General features: G+C 35.8%; 1 protein-coding gene across 7 annotated transcripts in view; it reads left to right on the top strand.

The window, feature by feature from the left end:
* The window catches only part of LOC134145559 (contactin-4), a 368,498-nt gene that overhangs the window by 45,886 nt on the left and 300,587 nt on the right, over positions 1 to 22,025 (top strand). For 2 of the 7 annotated variants that reach the window (XM_062585137.1, XM_062585136.1), the window contains exon 5: positions 21,153 to 21,213. The exons of the other annotated variants lie outside the window; for them this stretch is intronic. The gene's annotated coding sequence lies outside the window, so the exon portion shown is untranslated. The remainder of the gene's footprint in view (positions 1 to 21,152; positions 21,214 to 22,025) is intronic. 7 annotated transcript variants of the gene reach the window in all.

Genomic DNA, 22,025 nt, shown 5'->3' with positions numbered 1-22,025 from the left:
CCAAAATAAACATGTATTTTTCTGATATTGAGAAGAACATTTCACAGATGGCTTATAGGCATGTGTCACTGCCTGGTACCCTCTGAACTTTTATGCTTTTTTTTCTTGTGTATTTTTTCTCTCTCCTTTAATTTCTGCAGTATTGTAGCCAGGTCAAGTTTAAAAGTATTGAGAAAAAGTATATTGTGAGGATGCTTTCTGAACTCCAAAAAGACTGAAAGATGAAGTCTTCTAATGGATATAAAAGTGGTTGAGTCTGAAAGCAAAAGGAGTATGTTCGAGATAAACTACTTCTATTTAATAAAAGAGTGACAGTGCCTTAAACAACAAAGATACGGGTAACTGTTGTCAGAAGCACAACTTAAAAGGAATGAGAAACTGTCTTATGGAGGGATTACTGTATTGAAAAATAAACTGCTGAATCACTGGAAGCAAGTAAGTAGTACAGAGTCTAGAGGCTTTGCAAAAAATAAAATGTCTGCTGTAATTCGATTAAAATCACAGTAGGATTTGTTTGCGATTGTACATCCATCATCCTGTAGCCTGTGATGGTTGATGCCTGAAGGGGTTACTTAAGTGAATTTAGTGCTCCTGGAGAATGCTGCAATGACAGTTCTGGACAACATGATTCTCTGTTTACCAATGGACATGCACTTTTTTCCCTAACACACCTAGTCAGCTTGGACTGTGAATTTGACATTTTTCTAGTGGATTGTTCATCTGAATCAAGTATCACATCTTATCTTACAAACTGGAAAAGGAACACTATGCTTTCTTGCAGATAAAAAATTGGTTAGTAACAGTCTTGAATAGCTGAATTCAGTAAGAATTCAATATGATATTAAATATTTTAGAGGTATTGTAAGTATAAGCTAAGCTTCTAAAATAATAAGGAATTTAACCCCTCTTAAAATTCCATTTTAGGAAACAATGTAGATTGACATAGCCTACAAGGAGCTGTCTGTTAAAACCCATGTGTTCTAGCAAAGAAAGAGACCATTCCAATTTGAGTTACTTGAAAGAGCATATGTGCTTTATTGGGATTGGAGAACTGTAAATTCACTCTCTATTTTTATCTTGATTAGTAAACTTCAGACCCTCAATGTCTCTTTACTCAGTGTTTCATAGTTAATCAGGGCAAAAAGCATTAGTAATCTACAAAGCCCTTTTCAGCAAATTTCTTCAGCTCAAGCAGCTTGATCAGAATTCAGCATCAAAAAGAACATGAAAGAGCTTTTTCAGGTGTGAGAGATAAAGTCTGAATACAACCATGCAAAAGCCCTATGTGATGCTGCAAAGTTAAAAGCAGAATCTCTTCTTTGGTTGAAGCAATGGCTATTGTAATTATAAATACTGAAAGTTATTCTCTTAGACTTCGATATAAGGGAGAGAGCAGTTGGAGGCAAATTACTTGAAGGTAAGCAGCACAAAGAAATGAAAGGATAAGAAAGTAAGCCACAGCTTTACCATGACAGCTATAGTGATCCTTCCTTCCCCAAATTATAACACAATGACAACACATACATATGCAATAAGCATTAAATAAGGTTGTAGAGAGGAAACTTGATCTTTCTTTTTAACCCAGCTTTCTATACATTGTGGGGTAGGACTGAAAAGAAGGCTTAGAATAAAGAGAGAAGTAGCAAGCTCCTGGCTGTTTGCAGAGGAAGAGAAAGGGGGAATCAAAGGGAAAATGGATATGCAAGTGGATGAATGGATTATGAATAGGGATGTACAGTGAATGTTTCTGCATGTTATGCAGTCCATCTCGCAAATGAGAGTTATTTTCTTTTTGTCATGCCAAGTTTGTAATTCTGTGGGTAGCTGTCTTGTGTTCTCATGTGTTATTTAGTGTGAGTAAGCAAGATGTGTTAATTGTTTAAATGATTTTATTTTTTACAATTGGTTTCTTCAGCTTCTTATGCAGCTGTTGGTATTCTGACTGAATAGATATTCATGCGAGCATGTATTTAAAAGAAATAGATTTGCTTTTACTGATAATCTGTTGGAAGAAATATCTTTTGGAAGCTTTCTTGATCTCCTGTCATGTCGTTTGGCAGGCTGTTAATGATAGCTGTCTTCCAGGGCCCTGCTGTAAAATGGGAGGATGGCAGGACTTCTGGGATGCTTGGTCTGAGTGCCTAGAGTGCTGTCTGTATAGCAGGATCTGGGAGAGCTTGGTCTGCAGGATCTTCATGGGTTTCCTAGCACTGGTTGAGCTTTAGGCCTCTAGGATTTTGGAGTCTCAAAGCATGGGTTTCTTTCTAGACTACATTTTAATTATTTCAAGATATGCTTGTGGTGTTTGAGAGGCTGAGTGGCAAGGCAACTTGAACATCCTCAACTCATTTCATCAATGACATTGATGGCATAAGTCAGAACTGGGCTACAACGTGCTCAGAAGGAACCCTGTCCTCAAGTGAAGAGAGGAAATTAGGCTTCTGAGGAGAATGTACTCTTTTGCTGGGTTAAATCACATCACTTTTACTAGGTTTTCAGTAAGCAGAAGAAAGGATAAATATTCTCGTGACAAGTGGGACAACAGGAATGGCAAATGGTTTTCTAACCAGCTACTAAACTGTTCTTGAATCTCAATTGTTTGAAACACCTTGGCTATACCCCTAGCAATTTGCAATAGCATCAATTAATGTTTAGGAAATTCATTCCAGTATACCAGATTATTAAACATTTAATTTGGGAATGCAAATAAAGTACACTATCTTTGTATTTTGCATGCTCCTTAACCCAAATATTCATAAGGAAAAAAGTGGTCAAGTCAGCAAACACAAGAGGGGTCACTGCTGAAATGATAATGTATGAAATGGTTGGAACCAGGTTTTGATATTGTACCAGTGTATGCAAATTCTTCGCTCAAATTCCGAGTGTTACACCATTGTAAGATTGAAACAAGTGATATCTCTACCTGAGTAGAACTTGGAAATTCCGAAATAGATCCAGCATTTGAATGAAATATCAGAGCCTATCTAGCCCTTATAGTTCTCTTATTCTTTTTTGTTTTTTTAAGAAATACTTGATTCCAAATAAATAAACTAAGAAATACATGACTCACTAAGGTGTTTAGTATTCCATAATTAGTTAACTCATCTTTATTGATTGAAATATTCAGTGTAGTATGTATTTAAACGTAATTCTGTTACCTTCTTTTTCTGTTTATCCTTTTACAAAATATACTAAATATGGTATTTTGGAAAAAGATGTTACAGCATGATTTACTGTGTCTGTGAAATCATGCGCATTCACCTGCTCTGTTCCCTTTGGGAAATTATATTGCTTCAAATGACTAATCTGCCAACTGAAAGAATAAGAAGCATTCCTTAGGCCAACTTTTAAAGTCTAACTTCAGCTGTGTTCTTGAATGAGAGAAACTAAGAATAAAAAAATAATCAAAAATGGTGTTGTTACTGAGAAGGAAAATAAGATGTGATCCTTTGTTTTGCTTAATTCAGATATTTTTTTTTTCACCTGATCATTGATTCATTGTAATTATATCATCTTAGAAGACATCTTTGCTCTGTCTCCTCATTTTGAAACACATCCTTTGCAATAATTTCTCATAATACTGCTTTTTTTAAAGGAAAAACTTCTTGTGTAGAACATTGTAACAGAGACCACAACAAAGCGTGCTGTTACTTTGGTACTTAAACTGAGCGGTGGCTGACATTATGATAGTCTCCACTGTCCTGAATATGCCGTGTGGTATAAAGAAAGGATTGGAGTGTGACTTTCTTTTAGTATGTAGTTGCTTCTGGTTGTCTTGTTTCTATCACTTTTTGTCTTCACTCCCTTGCCACTTTTAAAGTTATCATTACAGTCTCATATTGTCCATTTTCTTTCCTCTTCACATAAAATAAATTCTTTCCATTGATACTTCCCTTTAGCATTCTTACTGTTAGGTCTTTGCTTTCCTATTTATTCTGACTCATTACCAGTTAAAAGCGTGCAAAGATGCATACTAGTTGTCACTTATTGTGCTTATTTCAATAGCTTAACTCTCCAATATTTTCTTAAATAGAATCATACAGCTAGTAAACTATATTTCAAAATTCCCATTAACATCAGCTTTGTGGTGCCCTTCTTTAAGGCAGTTCAAAGATCTTCCTCATTTTTTCTCTTTTTTTCATTCCTCTCATTCCTCAAGAATTATCACAATTTTACTGCACCTTATTTTTTGATATGTCAGATACCTTCAGCAGAAGAAACTTTTCATGATGAACAAATGTATCCTAATTTATTTATTTGTTTCATTTTTGCCATGGTCTGTTTTCTAGAATTAAAACACGTTGTCAGAGACTGATGATTTGAGGTACCTCTTTTTTCCCTCCATCTATAAAATGTCATTATAGCCATCTTTTCACTTTTTTGTAGCTGACTTATTCAAAATACGAATAGCATTGTAGGTCTAATATGCTGGCCGTACATTAAGTTGTCATTTCAATGCAAACTTTAGCCTTCACCACTGACAATCTCTTTATCTTATTAGTTCCTCTTCTTTTTTGATAATACAGAATATATCGCTTATAGTTCCTGATAATAAACATTTCCACCTTTAATGTTCAACTATCCTAAACTGCTTGTCTTTCGGGCCAGCTTGTGCTCATTCTTACTGCAGTACAAACTTGCTCTGAGCTAGTGGAACTGCTTCAGACTTGCACTGATGCCTATGAAAACTTACCTTTGTTTCTCCTTTGGCATTTTTTTGCTTGTTGTCAGCTGTTATTGTACTTTGTCTACTATTTTATAGCCAACTGCATTCTTGCTTATCAGTTTGTAATACGGATAATATTGATTAATTCTTTTTAAACTAGAATGATAGTGAAAGGGAATGACTGCTCCACTGAGATGTCTAAAAAGCAGAGTATGAGTATCAGTTCCATACTGATATTTAACACACACAGGAGAAAAAAAATGCTCCTAGACTTCCATGTGTGTCCAGGTTCTATTCAGTTTATCTGCCACATACTCTAGGATTGGATGTAGTCATATGCAGTCCCTGAAGTCTCAGCTGTTTGTGCAGGGAAAGGATCCTGGATTATGCATGTGATGTTGTGCACCAAACCAGAAGGGCTTGTGGTTATGGCATATGTAGCATGGGTGGGTGTTACCTTATTAACATTTGTCTATGGGTTTTCACTATAGACTTGATTGCATTAATGAGTTCCACATTTCTAAGCAGGTGTAAGTGTCCTTTTTACAAAAGCCTCTGGCCATATTTATCTTTTGTCAAAGGAATGTAGGCCTTGGATTGCTCTTTCAGCTGCTGAGAGACAGTCTTCAACATCTAGAAGTCATTATGTAGCAGTACAAATTACTTCAAACAGAAGATGTGCTAGGTCTCTTCAATGGACTATTCAGATCTAGAATTTACTTCAGTTTTCAGACAGAACTGTAAATCTGGAGTAAATCCAAGTATCCCAATTTCATACTGTCTTTTTATTATTGTCAGAACTCATCACATAAATCTGCCTGATGGTACGTGTGGAATGCATGCTAAATAACTTCTATATTTTTGCATGGTGAATCTCCCAAAGAGATGCTGTCATTTTTATTGGATTTTCATTTCTTTATCTTTAGTGTTTTCTGCAACTTACTGTAACTCACAAATCACATTTTCTTTGCTTGTTTTACAAGTCTACCTCTAGTCGATGGCATGCAATTTTCACACCTTTGTAGGCTTTGGGCTTTGCTTTTTGTTTTCTGAGACCGTTTTTCTTCATATGCTGTGTCTACTATCTGCATTTTTATAGATGTGTTTCAAACATTTTTATAACTCCTTAATCTGTACTTTCAAGTCACTTAATTGAAATTGTGAATTAAAAATTCACTTTCTGTAGTGATACACAAAGTGGTTGCATTATTTTTATTCTAATCCTACAGCCTATAGCATAAAACCCACCAATTTCCAGATGATTTTCATTTTCCTAAACCAATTTCATGTAATTCTGAATTCCAGTGCCGTCTGTATACTAAAGGTCTTTATGCTGTGGCATATTTTTAACTAATAATGTGTCACCATACCAGCTTGGATTTTCTTGTGTTAATTTTGTAAACAACTAAGGTTCCTCTTAAGGGGGAGGAGGAGAAGAAACAGTGCCAAAGAGTTTTAAGTCACTCATTTTCATGCAAGAAAAAGATCAGACTGGCCTAGGACCAAATTAATTAAATGTTCTATTTAATGAAAGATGTCAGTTAGGAATAGATAATACTTTCCATGTGAACTACTTTGCTGGTAAAGAGTAATGTCTCTGTGTGATCAAGTGGCTTCTGAATGTTAAACAAATGTCAAATTACCAGAAGAGTTTTAGGATTGAGCCTTTGCTGGTGAATGTTTTCTCTCAGCAGGTCTTTCAGCTCCAACATTTCCGTTAAGAGAGTCAGCACCAGTAGAGTGCTTTGGGATTATAGGACCCGAAAGAACCAAAGCATCATGGAATCAAGGGGAAACTTGAAGTAGTTATTCTTGTTAGTGGATTTCAGTGCCAGGCCCTAAAGGAGCAAGCGAATGTTCACTTTTAGAAAGTAATAGTGGACAGAGTACCTTGTACATCTATATTTAATGAGCTGGTAATTGTGACATGCAAGAAGGGGAAGAGTAAACCCTCTGGGATTAAGTTCAAGAAACAAGTTCAGAAAAAGACTTGGTTGAAGTGCCAAGAATTTTTTTTTTCTTACTGAAGGGGGAGGGGAAGGACAGTGGGATGCTTTCCTGTTTATTATTTTTCTGTAGTAACTTGAATATAGTTTTGATTCCTGAAACTATATATCTGAAAACCAGTTAACTGGAGTATGTATTCTTATGCTGCAGAAATGCAATTTCACATACTGGAGATTAGGTGACTTTAATAACCATTTACCAATTTAATACTGCCCTCTGCTTAACAAATGCTAAACTTCGTTGCATGGTTGTACGCTTAAATAAAACATACATGAGGGAAAAGTAGTCTTTAGACATGTGCATTTTTCAACCTGTATTTCAGATCTTTAGATCTGGAAGGCCAGATCTTTGGTATTTGTGGAATGCAAAGCTCAGTCAAAGATGAGCGCTGACTGAATTAATAACTAGTTCTGTCTGTGGCTGTAGGATTTTTTGGGGCTATAAATAATACGAAGCTTATCTTCTGCTCCGAAATCTTCATGTAATGTAATTTTTAGTCTTTTGAAAGAATCTTGACTGAGAGGTCATTAGGCAAAAGAATGAAGCTAATTTACATATACATGAATGTAAAAATGAGTCATCTTGATTAATCTGCTTGAAATAAATTCTAAAAGGCTGAAATTATTTGCTTCTCATTTGATGTGACCTAGTGCACTTCTTGATTCTGCCATTATATGTTAGTACTTTTGTTTTTGCTCTTAACTACTGTAAGTGTATTTCATGTAGGATGGAAATAACCAATGGAAGCATCTTGAATTACCATTTTCAGAAAAAATGTAGAGTAGTTCTCTACTCCACTTGCTCTTTCTCCTTTTTCTGGGCCCAATTTGTGGTCAACTTCATAAACAACAGCAAAAGATGGCTGTGATCTTATAAGTATCTACGTAACATTATTTTTCTTGTATTTTTGTTTTAGTTTTAACTGAGCAAACTTCAGTCTTCTTCCGATAGTCTGGCCCAAGTTTTAGCCAGCACAAACATTGCATTACATGCCCTGTAATGCTGTTTGCACCAGGGGAAGCCTACTTCCACAAGGGCAAAAAAAATGCATTTAACTCTTACTGTCTTTGGCTGATAATTAAAAGTTTGTAATGATACTGCTTTTGATCTTGTTTAGCAACAATAGTGTATAGCCTTATTTAAACCCATAATGAATCGCCAAACTGATTTGTTGTGTAGTCCCAGGAAAAAGAAATTGAGGAGACCAGCATAGCTCTGTTATAATTCATAGCAGTAGTAGGCCCAGAATTGTAGTTTCTGGAATAATAGCACTTGAACTTAAAAAGGAGTATCGTGCACTGATATAATAGCAATAGGTTTAGTATGGAAGACTCAGCCTGGTAGGTGAGTAGAGTGCTGTATTGTATCATTTATTCCTTAACCTTGGTAGAGCCCAGTAAGCTCAGTCATGTCTCAGTCTTAACTAAAGCATTAAACTTGGCTGGAAGAGAAGAAAATAGTAACAAGAGTATCATCAACATGTTGAGTGCCTTACAACTGTCAGCGTTTTTTTACTAAGGTGTAATCCAATGCCTGTTGAAGTGACGAGGCGTCACCTGATGCAGGGGTCAGTGTAAGCTTCCAGGTAGCTGTCCCCAATCTGGTTCTGCCTGCTTCGGTACTGTGGGGTCTTGCTGGGACCTCTGTGCCATTTTGTGGTATCCAGACGTATAATGTATTCAGCTATTATAAATCCATGTCACTCAGTTAGCTGCACTCAAATGTTGTTGATCTGTCCAAACTGATCATCTGTCCCATATTCTGTCAGTAATGCCTCATGGAAAAAACCAATTTCAGAATTCCGTTTTTGAAGTCTGTGGTCAGTAACATGAAGTGACAGAGTTAAAACTCTGCATATTATAAATATTGAATGTGATATGTTCTGCTTTATTAAGAAAATTTGTTTGGCATTCTGTTACAGAAGAAGTAAGTGGGTCCATAGTGAGTCCATAAATTAGGGTTGTCTTACACAGTACCATTAATTTATGCATTTCAAGTTATGCAGATGTTTTAGGCTTCTCCTTAGAAGAGATGGTGTGCAGTTTTGATAACAAAAAAAAAAAAAAAAAGGCAAAATGAGCAAATATATAGGTGTATATGGAAATTTGTCCTGAAATGTATACATGCAAATGTGCAATAGTTAGAATATTGTGTGGTATGCAATATGAAGTGTGTATAAACCTTATTGTTGTTTTCCATTTATCAGACCTGACCAGGTAATTTGCAGCTTGTAATTATTGGACTAATTTAGTGTGATTTGCTTATAGCAGAATGTGTGATAATTAATATTTCTTATCTTCCATTTTCAAAATGAATCAGCGAACATCTATCTCAGTAGTGAGAGACAATGCAATGAGATGTGAAAAGGTATGGACAAGTGTGAGGTCATAATTTTTTTTTTTTTTTTTAATACTAATAATTGGGGAAACATTCCCTAAGTTATGTAGCAGGATTTTATCATCATTGAAGTTAGCAGAGTGTCAAATGGTCCTAGGACCTCTAAACATGAGAAAGGATGGAAGGTCACTGACTCCTTTCTGCTACAATCCATCATAGGAGCCCCAATACTCACTCTTCTAAGTAAGATGAAGCAGAGAAGTAGCATGGTATATTTTTCTCCAAAAAGCATAAAAACATAACATAATGGGGAACATGCCCTGCATTCTGCAGTGTGGATTTTGAAGTCTGCCCAAGCAGTTCCTGGTTACAGGCAATATTTACACAGGACCCTTCCCAGTTTCCCTGCATATAGAAATGCACCAAAGATGCATGAAACATAATGTATCAAAAACTGACTTCTATTACTCTTAACACATCTGTCAGTTCACAGTGCTTAAAGTAATGTGTCCAGCAGAGCAATGTCAAAGTTCCTGTTCAAAACCCATCTGGATGTGATTCTGTCTAACTGTTGAAGGTGACCCTGCTTGAGCAGGGGGGTTGGACTAAATGATTTCCAGAGGTCCCTTCCAGCCTTACTGATTCTGTGATTTTCTAGATCTCTGTTCATTTAGGAAATGTGGGAAGCCTTGTGGAGTTCACTTTTTGGGGGAGCAAAAGGTACTCAAGCAGAGGGGGTATGATTTGCACCAAAACAGATTCAGATTAGATGTTGGGAAAACCTTAGCAAGAGAGGAAGACTATTTGGCATATGGATATTTCATCTTTGGGTGGAGCACAGGGTGGACAAACATTGTCAGGAATACCTTTGTTACAGGCAGTTGGTGGTTTAAGGTCCCTTAAAGTCCTTTATTCTTAAGGCCTCTGCTTTGCCTGCTTCGTGTGGTTTGTGGTGGTGAGAAAGAAACTAAAACAGAAAAGAAATACTGTGAACTAGATCGCATCTTGAAGTAAAGGCAGCAGACTTTGCAGAAATCAGCTGAGAAGTGCTTACAATTTGATTGAACTTCAGCCAGAAATGCTTTGAAATACAGAAATGATATTATAGAATTTCAGTGCACTAGAGTAAGTGGAATGTTGTCCATGATTGTTTTGACTGAAGGATAGTGCTTTTCTAATTTCTACTTAAGTGATACTGAAGTGATACTATTTAAGATTCCTTCCACCCCCCCCAGGTGGTGTGTGTCTGTCTTTAAAACAGGCTCCAACCTCTTCCTGGGAGCTAATTTCAACTCCATGTACTGTTTTATATGCATTGAGACATTATGTAAAATATATAAATGTAGATAGACTGGAAACACAAGCTTTCCAGTTGCTAGAAAAGCTTCCTGACCACTTGGCCACCGTGATAGTAAATCTTATAGCCTGGTAGGTAATGTGTGGAATCCTGCTCAGTAAATCTTTCATTTTCTGAAGCTCTTCTGGGTCACAGCAGCTGGAAGGAATGAAATTCAGTATTGGACATTCCTCTGTAATGTGGAAATAGGGACTTTAATACCTTCAGAATGGAAGGACTTTGTGTTTCCCAAATACTGGATGAGTTACCACCTCAACATCTATCATTGCATTTTTCTGAAAGCTCAGCTGATACGGTTCTCGTGCTGCAAATTCTGAAGAGAAGCAACAACCGTTGTTCACTTTAAATATAGCTGTATTGGGCAGGATTCTGAGAATGAGGAGTTCAATCCAGAATGCCAAGCCAGATACAAAGTACGCTGCCGAATTTGCTGTCTTTTGGGGATTTGGTTATGGAGGCATCTAGCTCTTCAGCCTTGTGATGTGTGAAGTGTTTGTTCATGCCTGGAAGCGAAATTTTAGATGTATTGGGAGCTCCAGTATTACCTCAAAATTTTTAGATCTTCACTGCACTAAAGTTTCAAGGATCTAAATTGTGGAGTTAAGCACCTATATCACGCATGAAGCATTAATACTTCAAAAAGATACCTTGGATTTACAACATTTATTCTTAATATGTAACAATCATGGAGTGTTTAGAAAATACCTTTAATTAAAACAAAGAAGCTTGAGAGGAATGAAATAAGTACACCTACAAGATAAGTAAGTGCTTGCAAGGCTTTCATTTAATCAATAGTCATGTCGGCAGTGATTGCAAAAACTTTAGTACACTGTTTTAATCAGAGATGTTTTTCCTGGCACGGGGGTGGAAAATATACTGATTAATTAATTTCTATTCCTGGAATGAGACAGCCTCCCAGCAGAGCAAATCTAAACAGCTTGGTGACATGGCAATACACAGTAAAAATGTAAGTGGTCCCTGAGTTCATGTTGTCAAACCCAAGGTAAAAACCACAGCCAATACTGAAGCTGACTAATGAGTAGCACTAGTCCAAAAGTACAGGTGGTGTAACGTCAGTACTGCAGGAACTTTTTGGTGGTTTTGATGCATTGGGTTTATTGAACGCTTGTCTGTCTGGGAGATATTTTATTACTTATGTATAGTTTATCACGTTAGAGCTATTTTAGAGTTAAGATCTTTACCTTTTGATTGGCACATCAGACTGACTGCAGTATTCTGTCCTTCCTAACTAACTGGAACAGTTGTTTGCTGTGCCCATGAAGAGTATAGAGCAGCATAAATGAAATTAGAAAGGTAACTGACTTAGTTCTCCAAGGTATTGGTTTACCAGTTGAATATACTCCCTTGATACTATCCATGAAGATTATGGTGTATGGAGAAATAGCACATTTCATGCCTATTTCCTGCTAGACAGAAATTGCAGCTTTCTGGAGGCTGAATACATTGTCCATTGTGCTTGTTTAAGTATAGTAGTATACTGGGGAACTTTTTTCAGAAAAAAATAGGAAGAAATAGAAGAATTTACAAATTTTCCAGTGAAGTAATGTATTTATAAACTGAACATGATTTTAAAATGAGAAAATATTTAACCCATGCATTGTTGTTTGTCATTGCTGTGTGTTGAGACCATGCTGCAGTAAATGATTGTCCTGTGTGGCCACCCATCCATGAACAAGCGATGAATTTGTTCAACTTTTGATTATATACTGTCATATCGTTACTTCATCCTATATCCTATGTCATCCCCTTTGCGTTAAGGGCTCAAGTGAGATGTGTAAGTTTTCTTCTATATATGGAGAGATTTGTTAGTAAAGGCTGTATGTATGAAAATACAGCAGCACTCTAAATAAAACTAGTTGTTGAAGTTGTTCATGGGATTTTCCCAGGAGTCAGAGATTCTTTATTTAATTCTACGTATGCTGAAGAACTTGAGTTTTTGATGCCCTGACATACGCAGGGAACTGGTCTAAATCAGCCTTCCCTCAGCAATTTTTACCGTGTTTTTTAATTCAGAGAATTAGTCTACACTTAAATTACAAAAATGTTGCTTTCAGTGATCCAGTTGACAGCACAGCACAGCCCTGCAAACTTTCTTAGGGGAATAGGATATATGTTGTAGCCTGAGGAGGAAGAAGGAAGCAAGAGAGGAAGAAGGCAGGAATATTTTACACTGGCTTTGGTGCAAAGTTAGTGTATTGTGAAAGTCCAGAGTAAATAAGGACTTTGATTTTTATTAAGGGGGAGAAGGAAGCTGGCTGGGAAGGGGAAACAAGCTTCTGTATTAAAACAAGCCAAACTTCAGAGGGAGAGTCACAGCTGAATTTGGAAAATCCTAGAATGGGGAGAATGAAGGTGGGAAAGTACTTGGCTCTGTATCCTGCTGATCCTCTTTTCTTGTAAAAGCTGAAGTAGTCATTGTTCTAGTATCTTGCCATTGCGATTTGCTCAGAAAAAGAATGCTGGTAGGAAAAGGAAATTTCTTCTATTTATTGCTGTTATAATAGACTTTTAATACAAAACCAAGAAATAAGAAACAGTATGTGTAACGAGAATATCTTCAGTTTTACTGATAATATCAAAGGCAAGAAAAATAAGAATACGAATCTTACAGTCTTAGTTTGATGGAATTAAGAGGGAACTATCTGTAAGCTAGTAGCTCTAAATGAGTTCCATCGTGTTACCATTGAAAGATCTGTTACTGCCTGTTTTGAGATGGTCGGTGTCAGGCTACCTCAGCTGTACTGTGACTCTCCTCAGTAAATTTGTTGCTCCTAATGCAGATGTGTGGAGTTCTTTTTCTATGTTAGTTGAACAAATTCTAATGAATTCTTATTTTATCAATCTTATATCTAGCTTTATTACTGAAACTTAGCTTTCACTTGTGGGTACACTCAATGTTGGCATAACTTTGAATGCACAACACAACAGCTGTGGTGTTAGCAGGGCATGCACAAGAGGCACGTGCTTCAAAAAGTGAGCTGCTCTTGGTTTACTAGCAACAAATCTCATATGCTATCACCACACTGAATTGGAGAACTATCCTGTATCACTTATGGCAGCCTATGGAGATTTTCTTAGAGGACTAATGTTAGACTTGTATGAACAGGTTGTTTGATACCAGTTCCAGAGTATCTTAGGGTTGGAAACATTAGAGCAGCTAGTCAGCTGAGGGCAATATTAAGCACAGCATATTTCCAGCAAGTCTAGATTGAGGTCTTTATTGTGTTAAAATGCATTATGAACCTCTGAGGTCTGATCCTTGTTCTTTAGCATGCTATAACTCCATAGAAGTAAATGGACTTTTATGGAATCATACTGATGAAGTGCACATAATGAAAAGTTTTGGATTGTTTGAATGCAAAAAATTCAGGCCTCTAAAATAATCAGTTCTGATGACTTTTGCAACCAATAAAATCAATTGAAATGATGTAATAAAAATGATTGTTCTGGGCAACTAGCTGTTATGCAGAAATTTCTAGGTGGCCAAATATGAATGTAGATGGCATTGTTAAATATGCTTTTACTGCATGGTTGCAATTTGTTTATAGTTGAAATTCTTTCTTAAATCAAAGATGAAAAATTTATGATCTGTTGGTTGTGGCATATACTGTAAGAACTTTCAGTATGAAGTAGTATTAATACAAACTAACGCAACTTCCTTTTATTGCTGTTTTATATATGACAGAGTTCACTATCTTGTGTTTAGAGGACTGAAAACTGCTTAAATTCTTTTTCTCCTGAGTGTATTTGCATGAGAGGAGGGAGAACTCAGGCCTGATTGTTGCATTCAAAGAATTACCAATAGCCAAATCATTGGCTTAAAGGGAAATTTGAACCTTGTCAGTTAATACTTAACTTTGCCAAGTAATACTTAAGCAAGCTACCCTGAATATAGCTTTACCCACTTCCACCCTGCTGTCCTATCAAGATTTCCTGTTTCTAAGAAATCAGTGCTGTATATTTTGGAGTATTACTGAGAAATCATACAGTCAAGAATATCTTGTGCTCAAACCATCACAAATGTTGAGCACTCCAATCAGTTGACTCAAATATTCATTATAAAAGCAAACTCCTGCTGATTATAATGAGAATTTTGCATGCATGAGGCTTTTGTGACTGGGTCTAAAGTGGTACTTTAGACTTGAGTGCATTTCAGAATCTTTACTCTATGATAATCTTACCTAAAAAATAATACAAATTGTTCTTAGACCCTCTATCAAAAAAGTAATTTTCACTGGATCCAGTGGACTTTGGATCAAGATACGGAAGTTAATTTTTTAACTTTTTAAGAGTATTTTCTTGCATGCATGCAGCAGCACTGCTGAACCAGATGCACGAACTGTGTCTATGAATTGCATGCAGCTAATTGGGTATTCACACTTCTATTTGAATATGTTTGGAAATTTTATTTATTTGGGGTAGTAAAGGAGGTCTACTTCTGAAAGCTGATACAAAAGCCATGTAAATCATAAGTATTACTGCTTTTTCAGAGAGCCCATGGAAATGGGAATTGTTTTAAACATAATTGATAATTCCCCCAGAAAACTACCCCCAGAAAAAGTTACAGGTGTGAACGGTTTTTCTTGGCTTTTTTTTGGACTGGCCATGGATTAAAAGGCTCAGGAACTGCCAAGAAAAGGATGTGGACTCTCCAACTCTGCTTGCATCAAATAGGTTTTGAGCACATGTAATACTTTATTTGACAGATCTGTGGATTTTCTCACTGCCTTTCTGAAATGAATCTGTCTGTCTTTACAGTTTTGATAACCATCACTAAAGCAATGTATCTTTTAAAGTAATGGTGAACCACCAGAGAAAAGGTATAAAATTAACAGAAATTTTATGAGATTTTATGAGGACATTTTTCTAAATCATGCCTAGGCTGCTCTATAGGGTTTTAAGAGCACTTGCTGTGCTCATGTTTATGAGCTTGTCAAGGAACATGGATGTGACACACCTGTATGACTGATGTCTTCATGCCTGAACAAGCATCCATAATGCTTCCTTTTTGTTTTCTGCAGGTTCAGCTATTTTAGGAAACATCATAAAATCAGCTCTTTGCAGATGGTTGAATAAGATAATGGAAAGCTCTATTTAGTGATTGGAAATACTGATGTAGGAAATGAGAGACTCTACAAATTTGGTGTTGTACAGTTCACAACTCTTAACAAAAATGAAAGGCTGATAAAGGCTGGGAGTGACCTCTAGGGTCTTGACCCTGCAAGTCTCTGTAGTACAGTGAGGGGAAGTGTTACTAAAAAATAAATGCCTTGTGCAGCGAAGGTGGGGATGCATCTGTGTGCCTCACCCAGCTACCACAACTGCTCCTTTTCTCTTTCTTTTAGTTAGGCTTGTGTTGTGGAGGTCTCCATTTTTTTTTCCATAGGCTTTCAAATGAATCAAGGTACAATGTCACCATTTTCGTAGCAAACTGCTGTTAGTGGATATAACAAACTTGAACTTTAAGTGAATTATTCACAGTTCTACTTGTGAAAGAGTCTATCAGCCATCATAATGTATTTGAAATGTCATTTTTTTTAAATACCAGAATTTTCCCAAATGTAGCTTTGTAGTCTCATCCGGTGAGATATCGTCTGTCCAGATTAATGAAGCCTGTAGTTAAGCTGCACCTCGCAGACTGAGTTTTTTCAGTCACCAGTTGCCTGTGTAGAAGCTCTTTGCTTGAGGCAGTGGGATGTTGTGGGAATGCTCCCAGGGTGGGAGCTGTATCTCTACAATATAAGTAAGCTAAAAATAAAAGGGCTGTTGTTGTGACAAGAGATGTGATAGTGGTAAGTGACCTCAACTGCCATCTCAGTCTTGCTTAGGAAAGAAAACTTGACACTGAGATGATATACTGTATTTTGCAAGTTTTTTAGATGGTACAGAGCTTTTTTGTATGTTTTGATGTTTGTTTAATGATAAAAAAAATTTTGCAGAACATTTTTACTGTCAAATTTAGAAGGATAAATGACTCCTTTATCGTTGAGCTGCATGATTTTAAGTGGACTAGAAAATCACAAAGTACCGCATCTTCACCTGATCAGACCCCAGTAAGACAGCAAAGTCCTGATTTTTTTTGTTTTAGTTTTTTCGTTGTTGTTGTTGCCAGACACTTCCTATTCCAACTGAATGGACCATCATCCTGTAAGTTTGAAACTTGGTGCAGCTTAAGAGTGGTAGAATTTGTGATAAGCCTTGTTTTTATTATAACTGGTTTGCAAACAGTGGCAGACCTTAATTAGCTTGACACAAATTCATTGGAGAATGGGACTATGATATGAAAGGTCAGCAAATAAAGACCTGTAAATACTGAGGTCAGATAGCAAAAGATGCTGCTACTAATCAGTTGTTAACAGGTTTTCTCCAAAGAAAAGGTTGTATAAGTTGAATACAGGCAGAGTAATGGATAAACATCATCCTTGAGCAAAAACATGTAATAAAGATGATGATAGAATATACAAAATCAAACAACTTCAAATGTAGATGTGTTTTTGGCTCTATAAGGATATAGAAGCACTCATATCTTGGTGCTTACGTATTTGCAAAAAATACAAGTTTATGTATCTGGTTTCTTTTTCTTTTTTTCTGACAGTTTGACATTTGTGCCATTTGGTTAAATCTTCATCTAGCAATGATATTTTAGTTCAAATTGCTTAGATTTGCTGAAAACAAGTCACTTTGAGACTGTTCCAGGCCCCCAACAAAGCTGATGAAAAGGCAGTGGGGTTTATACCATATGCCTTTGTTTAGGTACGAAATAGGATGACAAATTATGAGGTGTTACTTTAAAGCAATAAAGGTGTGAATTATGGAAAACAAATATGTTTTTGCATCTTTTTGTAATTGATAGTGTAAAGCAATTGCAAATCTGTTCTGTTTTCAATGTTCTTTTTATGATCTTTTAAATCATTTTCTGTCATTAGATTAATCTTTTTTTTTAAGTCTGTTCAAAAGTTACATTAATACTTTGTTTTATGGGAAGCCAAGTTCTAATATTTTTTCAATATTTATTTAATCCTCTAGAGATCTTACGAATTAAGAAAAAGTAATTAAATATTGATTAAATGCTATTTAAATCCTCTGGAAAAAATATTTGATAATTTTTAAATATTGGAAAATCCTAACTGCAACTTCTTGCTTAATTTAAAAATTAGTGTATCTGAAGTATTTTATCTATTGGGAAGGTGCCAGGCTGCACAGAACTGAGAATATTGCCCTTGACTGATAACTTTGGGCTGTGTTAACAGACAAGATTCTTTGCTGAAATAGGCAGTTTCTAACTCACTTAGTGTTACCATTTAGTTTGTTTTTAATGTTAAAATTAGACATTTTTAGCCACTGTATGTTTTGTTTTGACTTTAGAGGACACAATGTCTGCAAAAACTTGGCTAGTGTTTAAGGACTGAAATATTACTTTGCTAATGTCTCTGAGCACGGAGTGTAATTCACTGATAGGTTTTAAAGGGAATGTGAGGTATTTGAAGGAAGAAAAATAGTTGTAGGTCTTTAACCACTGTTCTTATATGTCTGAAATACAGAAGTGTTGATTTTTAATATGCCAGCTCCTGGAACAAGAATTATATTACCAAGAATTTTGTAGCTTACTGTATTTGTGAGGACTTGGGAAGCATTTGTAATAGAAAAGACCTGTATATAAAAGCTTTCTGGGAAACTCTGCGCTTTTACATAATACTAAATACCGTTTAGAAAGGGTAAGTGCTTTGGAAATGTTTGTCTTTTTCAGGGCTTAAAAAGCTGAGCATACACCTGTAAGTAAGACATGTTCTATGTTATTTGTATATATGCATCAGTTGTCTGTTCTCTGCTGAAAGTAAATCTAATTCTATTCATAAATTCTAGAATTTTGCACTAAGCAGCAAGAAACTTTGTTCAGTGCTTTATAAGTTATGAAATAATCATTTTAGGCAATTATCTTAGCAATTACTTTAATTTTTGTTTTTATTAGTTACAGAAATGCATTTTAGATGGTTTTAAAATAAAATATTAATCTTTAAAACCTGTAGTCCTCTAGTCTATATCCAAATGTTCATTAGAAATAATTTTGGATATAAATGGTGTTGTACCACAATTCAGCTTAGAGCACTAATTACATATAAAAGCTTTGGTTATGCTAATGTTCAAGTACTTGTTAAAATAGACTATTCCCGATCATGATCTTTAGCATGGATGTTATTAAAGAACATTAAAGTTTATTTGGAGGAAGTTCTGACTCTGTTAGGATAAGACAAATATCTGAACATAGAAATGTAAAAGATGAACTTAATGCTCAGGCTGGAGAGAAGGAAAGAGCCAAGTCGGCATGTTTGGCAGCACTTTGTTGGGAGAGTATGTGGCAGAGACCACAAAGGTCTGTGAGTTTTAGGGCAGGTGGCGGATGGGGGTTGGCGAGACACGGTTAAACTGTCCAAACTCACCAGGTAGTGAGAACAGAACTGCTTAACACACGCTATTTTTTCCCCTTGGAGAACGTTGAACTGATTGCATATACTGTACTCAGTATGTAGATTTTTTTTTAATATTTTCTCTTTTCTATATTCTTGTTGTGTATTGAATTGCACTGCAGCATTTTGTCTGAATATTGCAGAATGTGGTCTATTTATTTCTCTTTATCAACTCTTAACAAACTGAAATTATCTAACTGTTATAGCGATAGCCTGAACGCTGGACTGTCTAAAATAATTTACTGGACTCGATACAACATAACAAGCCAAGAGCTGGTTAATCTTTGTGCTTCTTGCCCAAGGAACCCTAAATAGTTTGCTGAAAATGGTTTATTGTAGTCCAGAAGCAGATTTCTTTTTCAGTGCTGTAAATAGTTCTGGTTTTGTTCCAGCAGTTTTAAAATGTTTCTCTTTAAAGTAACTTAAATTCAAAGACCCTTTCCCACATTAAGCAAATGTTTGTCACCACGCTAGGTAAGGCAAATCTTCACGTTGCATTTTAGTTTCTGCCATCCTCTTCCAGGTAAGCCATATTCATTAAAATATACTATCCTTTTACCGTGTGGGATTGGTCTGTCTCTCATCCATAAAGGTTTTGAAATAAAGAGGCTATTCAGGAGGCTTGAGACCTCTGCAACAGAGTTTCTGATTTTTCCCTTCACGTTAAATTTTAACTGGCATATCAACGAGCATGTTTATATATGTGCATTAGTAGTATGATGTCTAGCTTTTATTTTTCAGTTCATAGGCTCAGAGATTGCTCTGTAATACTTCTTATGCAATAAGAGCGGACAACTGGGAGATGCACTTTGCAAGTGCATCTGTGGTCTGAGCTAAAATGCTGGCGTAGAAGCCCCTTAACTTAGTGCCTTCTTCCACGGGAGATGACAGCAGTGTTCCTCTGTGTGTTCTCTTGTGGATCCAGGGATGAGGCACTCTGAATGCATCTATAGTCTCCTGGATCTTGAGTTGGTATTATTTAGTATTCAGAAGAGTATTTTATTATCCATGCAAGGTGGTGGATCTCTGGCATTGAGTGCACTTGTAAACTGAATACAGATTTATTTTAAAAGGGCTAAGGAATTTCACTGATTCTCCAAAGAAACCAGTAAATTAACAAACTGACTTGCTGGCTAAAGCAAGTACCTCCCCCGCTCGTTTTTGATTTTTACATTTTTATGCTTTAAGGTCATTGTGAAATACTAATATGAAAGTTCTGCTTGCCATTCTGGTTGCTCTAAGTAGTGTATATGTATTTGTATGAACAGGCAGATAAGGATGGGAAATAGTGAAGTAGATTATTTAGAAGTAAATTAGTAAAGGAGAGATTTCAATTTGTTTTAGAAGTCCTATATTTGGATCAGTCCTGATGTCTGTGATTTGTCTCTATCTTGTCATATGTCCTAAAAACAAGATGGGTTCATTACTCTCTTCAAATTAAGATATAGCTTGCAGGTTAATAATATGATTTGTTCTTAATTTTATTTTATTCTGGGGCTGTGTTCCTGAAACAGTAGGTCTACAGAGAAGATATTTTGAGGTGCTTTGATTTGTCTTGCTAAGTGAGAAATTTGTAGTTAAAAAATAGGGTAGAACCTGAGAAGTTGAATATGAATTCTCAAAATAGTTAATGTAAACAATCGCATTTTTACAGTGCTTGCTACTATAAAATAAAAACTTTGTAAACAAATGCTAATTACCTCTGACAAGGAACAAAACCAAAATCTCTATCAATTTAGAATATTGGGCTTTCCATAAACTGTTCTTGTGAATAATCCAGTTTATGCATTTCTTAAGCTATAAATACATTTTTATTTATAAAACTATAAATCCATTTTTATAAATCTAGTTGTTATTTAGGTATTTTTATTAACCATAATAAATGCCAGAGAAAATTGAATTAGGAAAGCTTATAATGTGCTTTACTACCACTTTTAAAATTTTACTTAACTGTAAATGGTCCTGCTTCATATCAAGAATAAATCTGTTTGAAGACTAGGGGAGTAATTTTTTCTTTCATTGCCAGAGGCCCTGACCTTTGGGTGGATGGCTGTTTTTTAACAGCTTCACCTATGTTTTATTCTTTTTGATTCTACAGAAATTTGATTATCTGCCTTGAGCAGTAGTCATAACCACAGCAACAGAAGGTAGGCTATTTAGGGGATGGTACAAAATACATTTGAGTACTGTTAGGTGGAGAGTTTGAAGGATATGGAAATTCTTACCATCCTGATTTCACAAGCATCTGGTAAAATGCCTTTTCTAAGCTTACACAAAAATCTTCATTCTGTTCTTTCAGTTGCTACAATCATAACCCCAGATTGTTTTCCTAGAACATGAAAGAAATCTAATTCCATCAGGTGAGTTTCTTCAAAACAAGTGCTTCTCCCTACCTTTGCGAACTAGAGTACATAACTTGCATGATTTGCAGTTGATACCCCAAAACCTCTTTTCTAGGTGAAGTTACTCGGTTTGCTCACTGGTTTTTAAATATACATTGATAAAAGTTCATCCTCTCATGTTTATGATCCTTTCTTATGCCTAGCATGCAGCACTGAGTTTGTAGTATTTATTTAAATATCTTTCAGCTGTTTATGATGTCTACTTCCTTATTTAAGGGTATGTGTGTGTATATAAAAAAGGAAGAGCTGGATTTTATAGAACAGTTTCCAGTGAACACATTTTTTTTCTCAATTAATGAAGTACAGTGTTTTCAATACCAGAAAGCTGCTTGTTCCACCAACTTTAACTTCAAACCAGAGATTGGATAAAAACATCTTTCACAGTGAAGACTTAGAAATCCAGAACTAGTTAAATCAGTATCTTAGTCACATAATCATTCTTTGGGACTAGCTACATAAGGAAAAACTTCCTATTAGGCAAATAAAGTTGAAAAGCAATATGTAGCAGAGAGCAGAAATTTAGCTGCAAGCTATAAATGTGCTCTTCAACAACAACAGTTCAGATTTAGTTTAGGAAAATTTCTGTTGCTCTTTTTACAGTTACATGTGAAAGCTCAAGGGAGCATTAGATTCAGAGTAGTGCTGAAGCACCAGATTAACTTCAAGTATCTGCCTCAAAGGTGTAAAGCTGAAACTGAACGTTCAAGTGAATTCATGATGTGAGGCCCAAAACCTGGAGAGTGAAAATACTTCCCTGCTCTTTAAGTGAT

Source organism: Rhea pennata, chromosome 12 (genome assembly GCF_028389875.1).
Source record: "Rhea pennata isolate bPtePen1 chromosome 12, bPtePen1.pri, whole genome shotgun sequence".
Lineage (NCBI taxonomy): Eukaryota > Metazoa > Chordata > Aves > Rheiformes > Rheidae > Rhea > Rhea pennata.
This window is presented reverse-complemented; position numbering and strand designations above follow the sequence as displayed.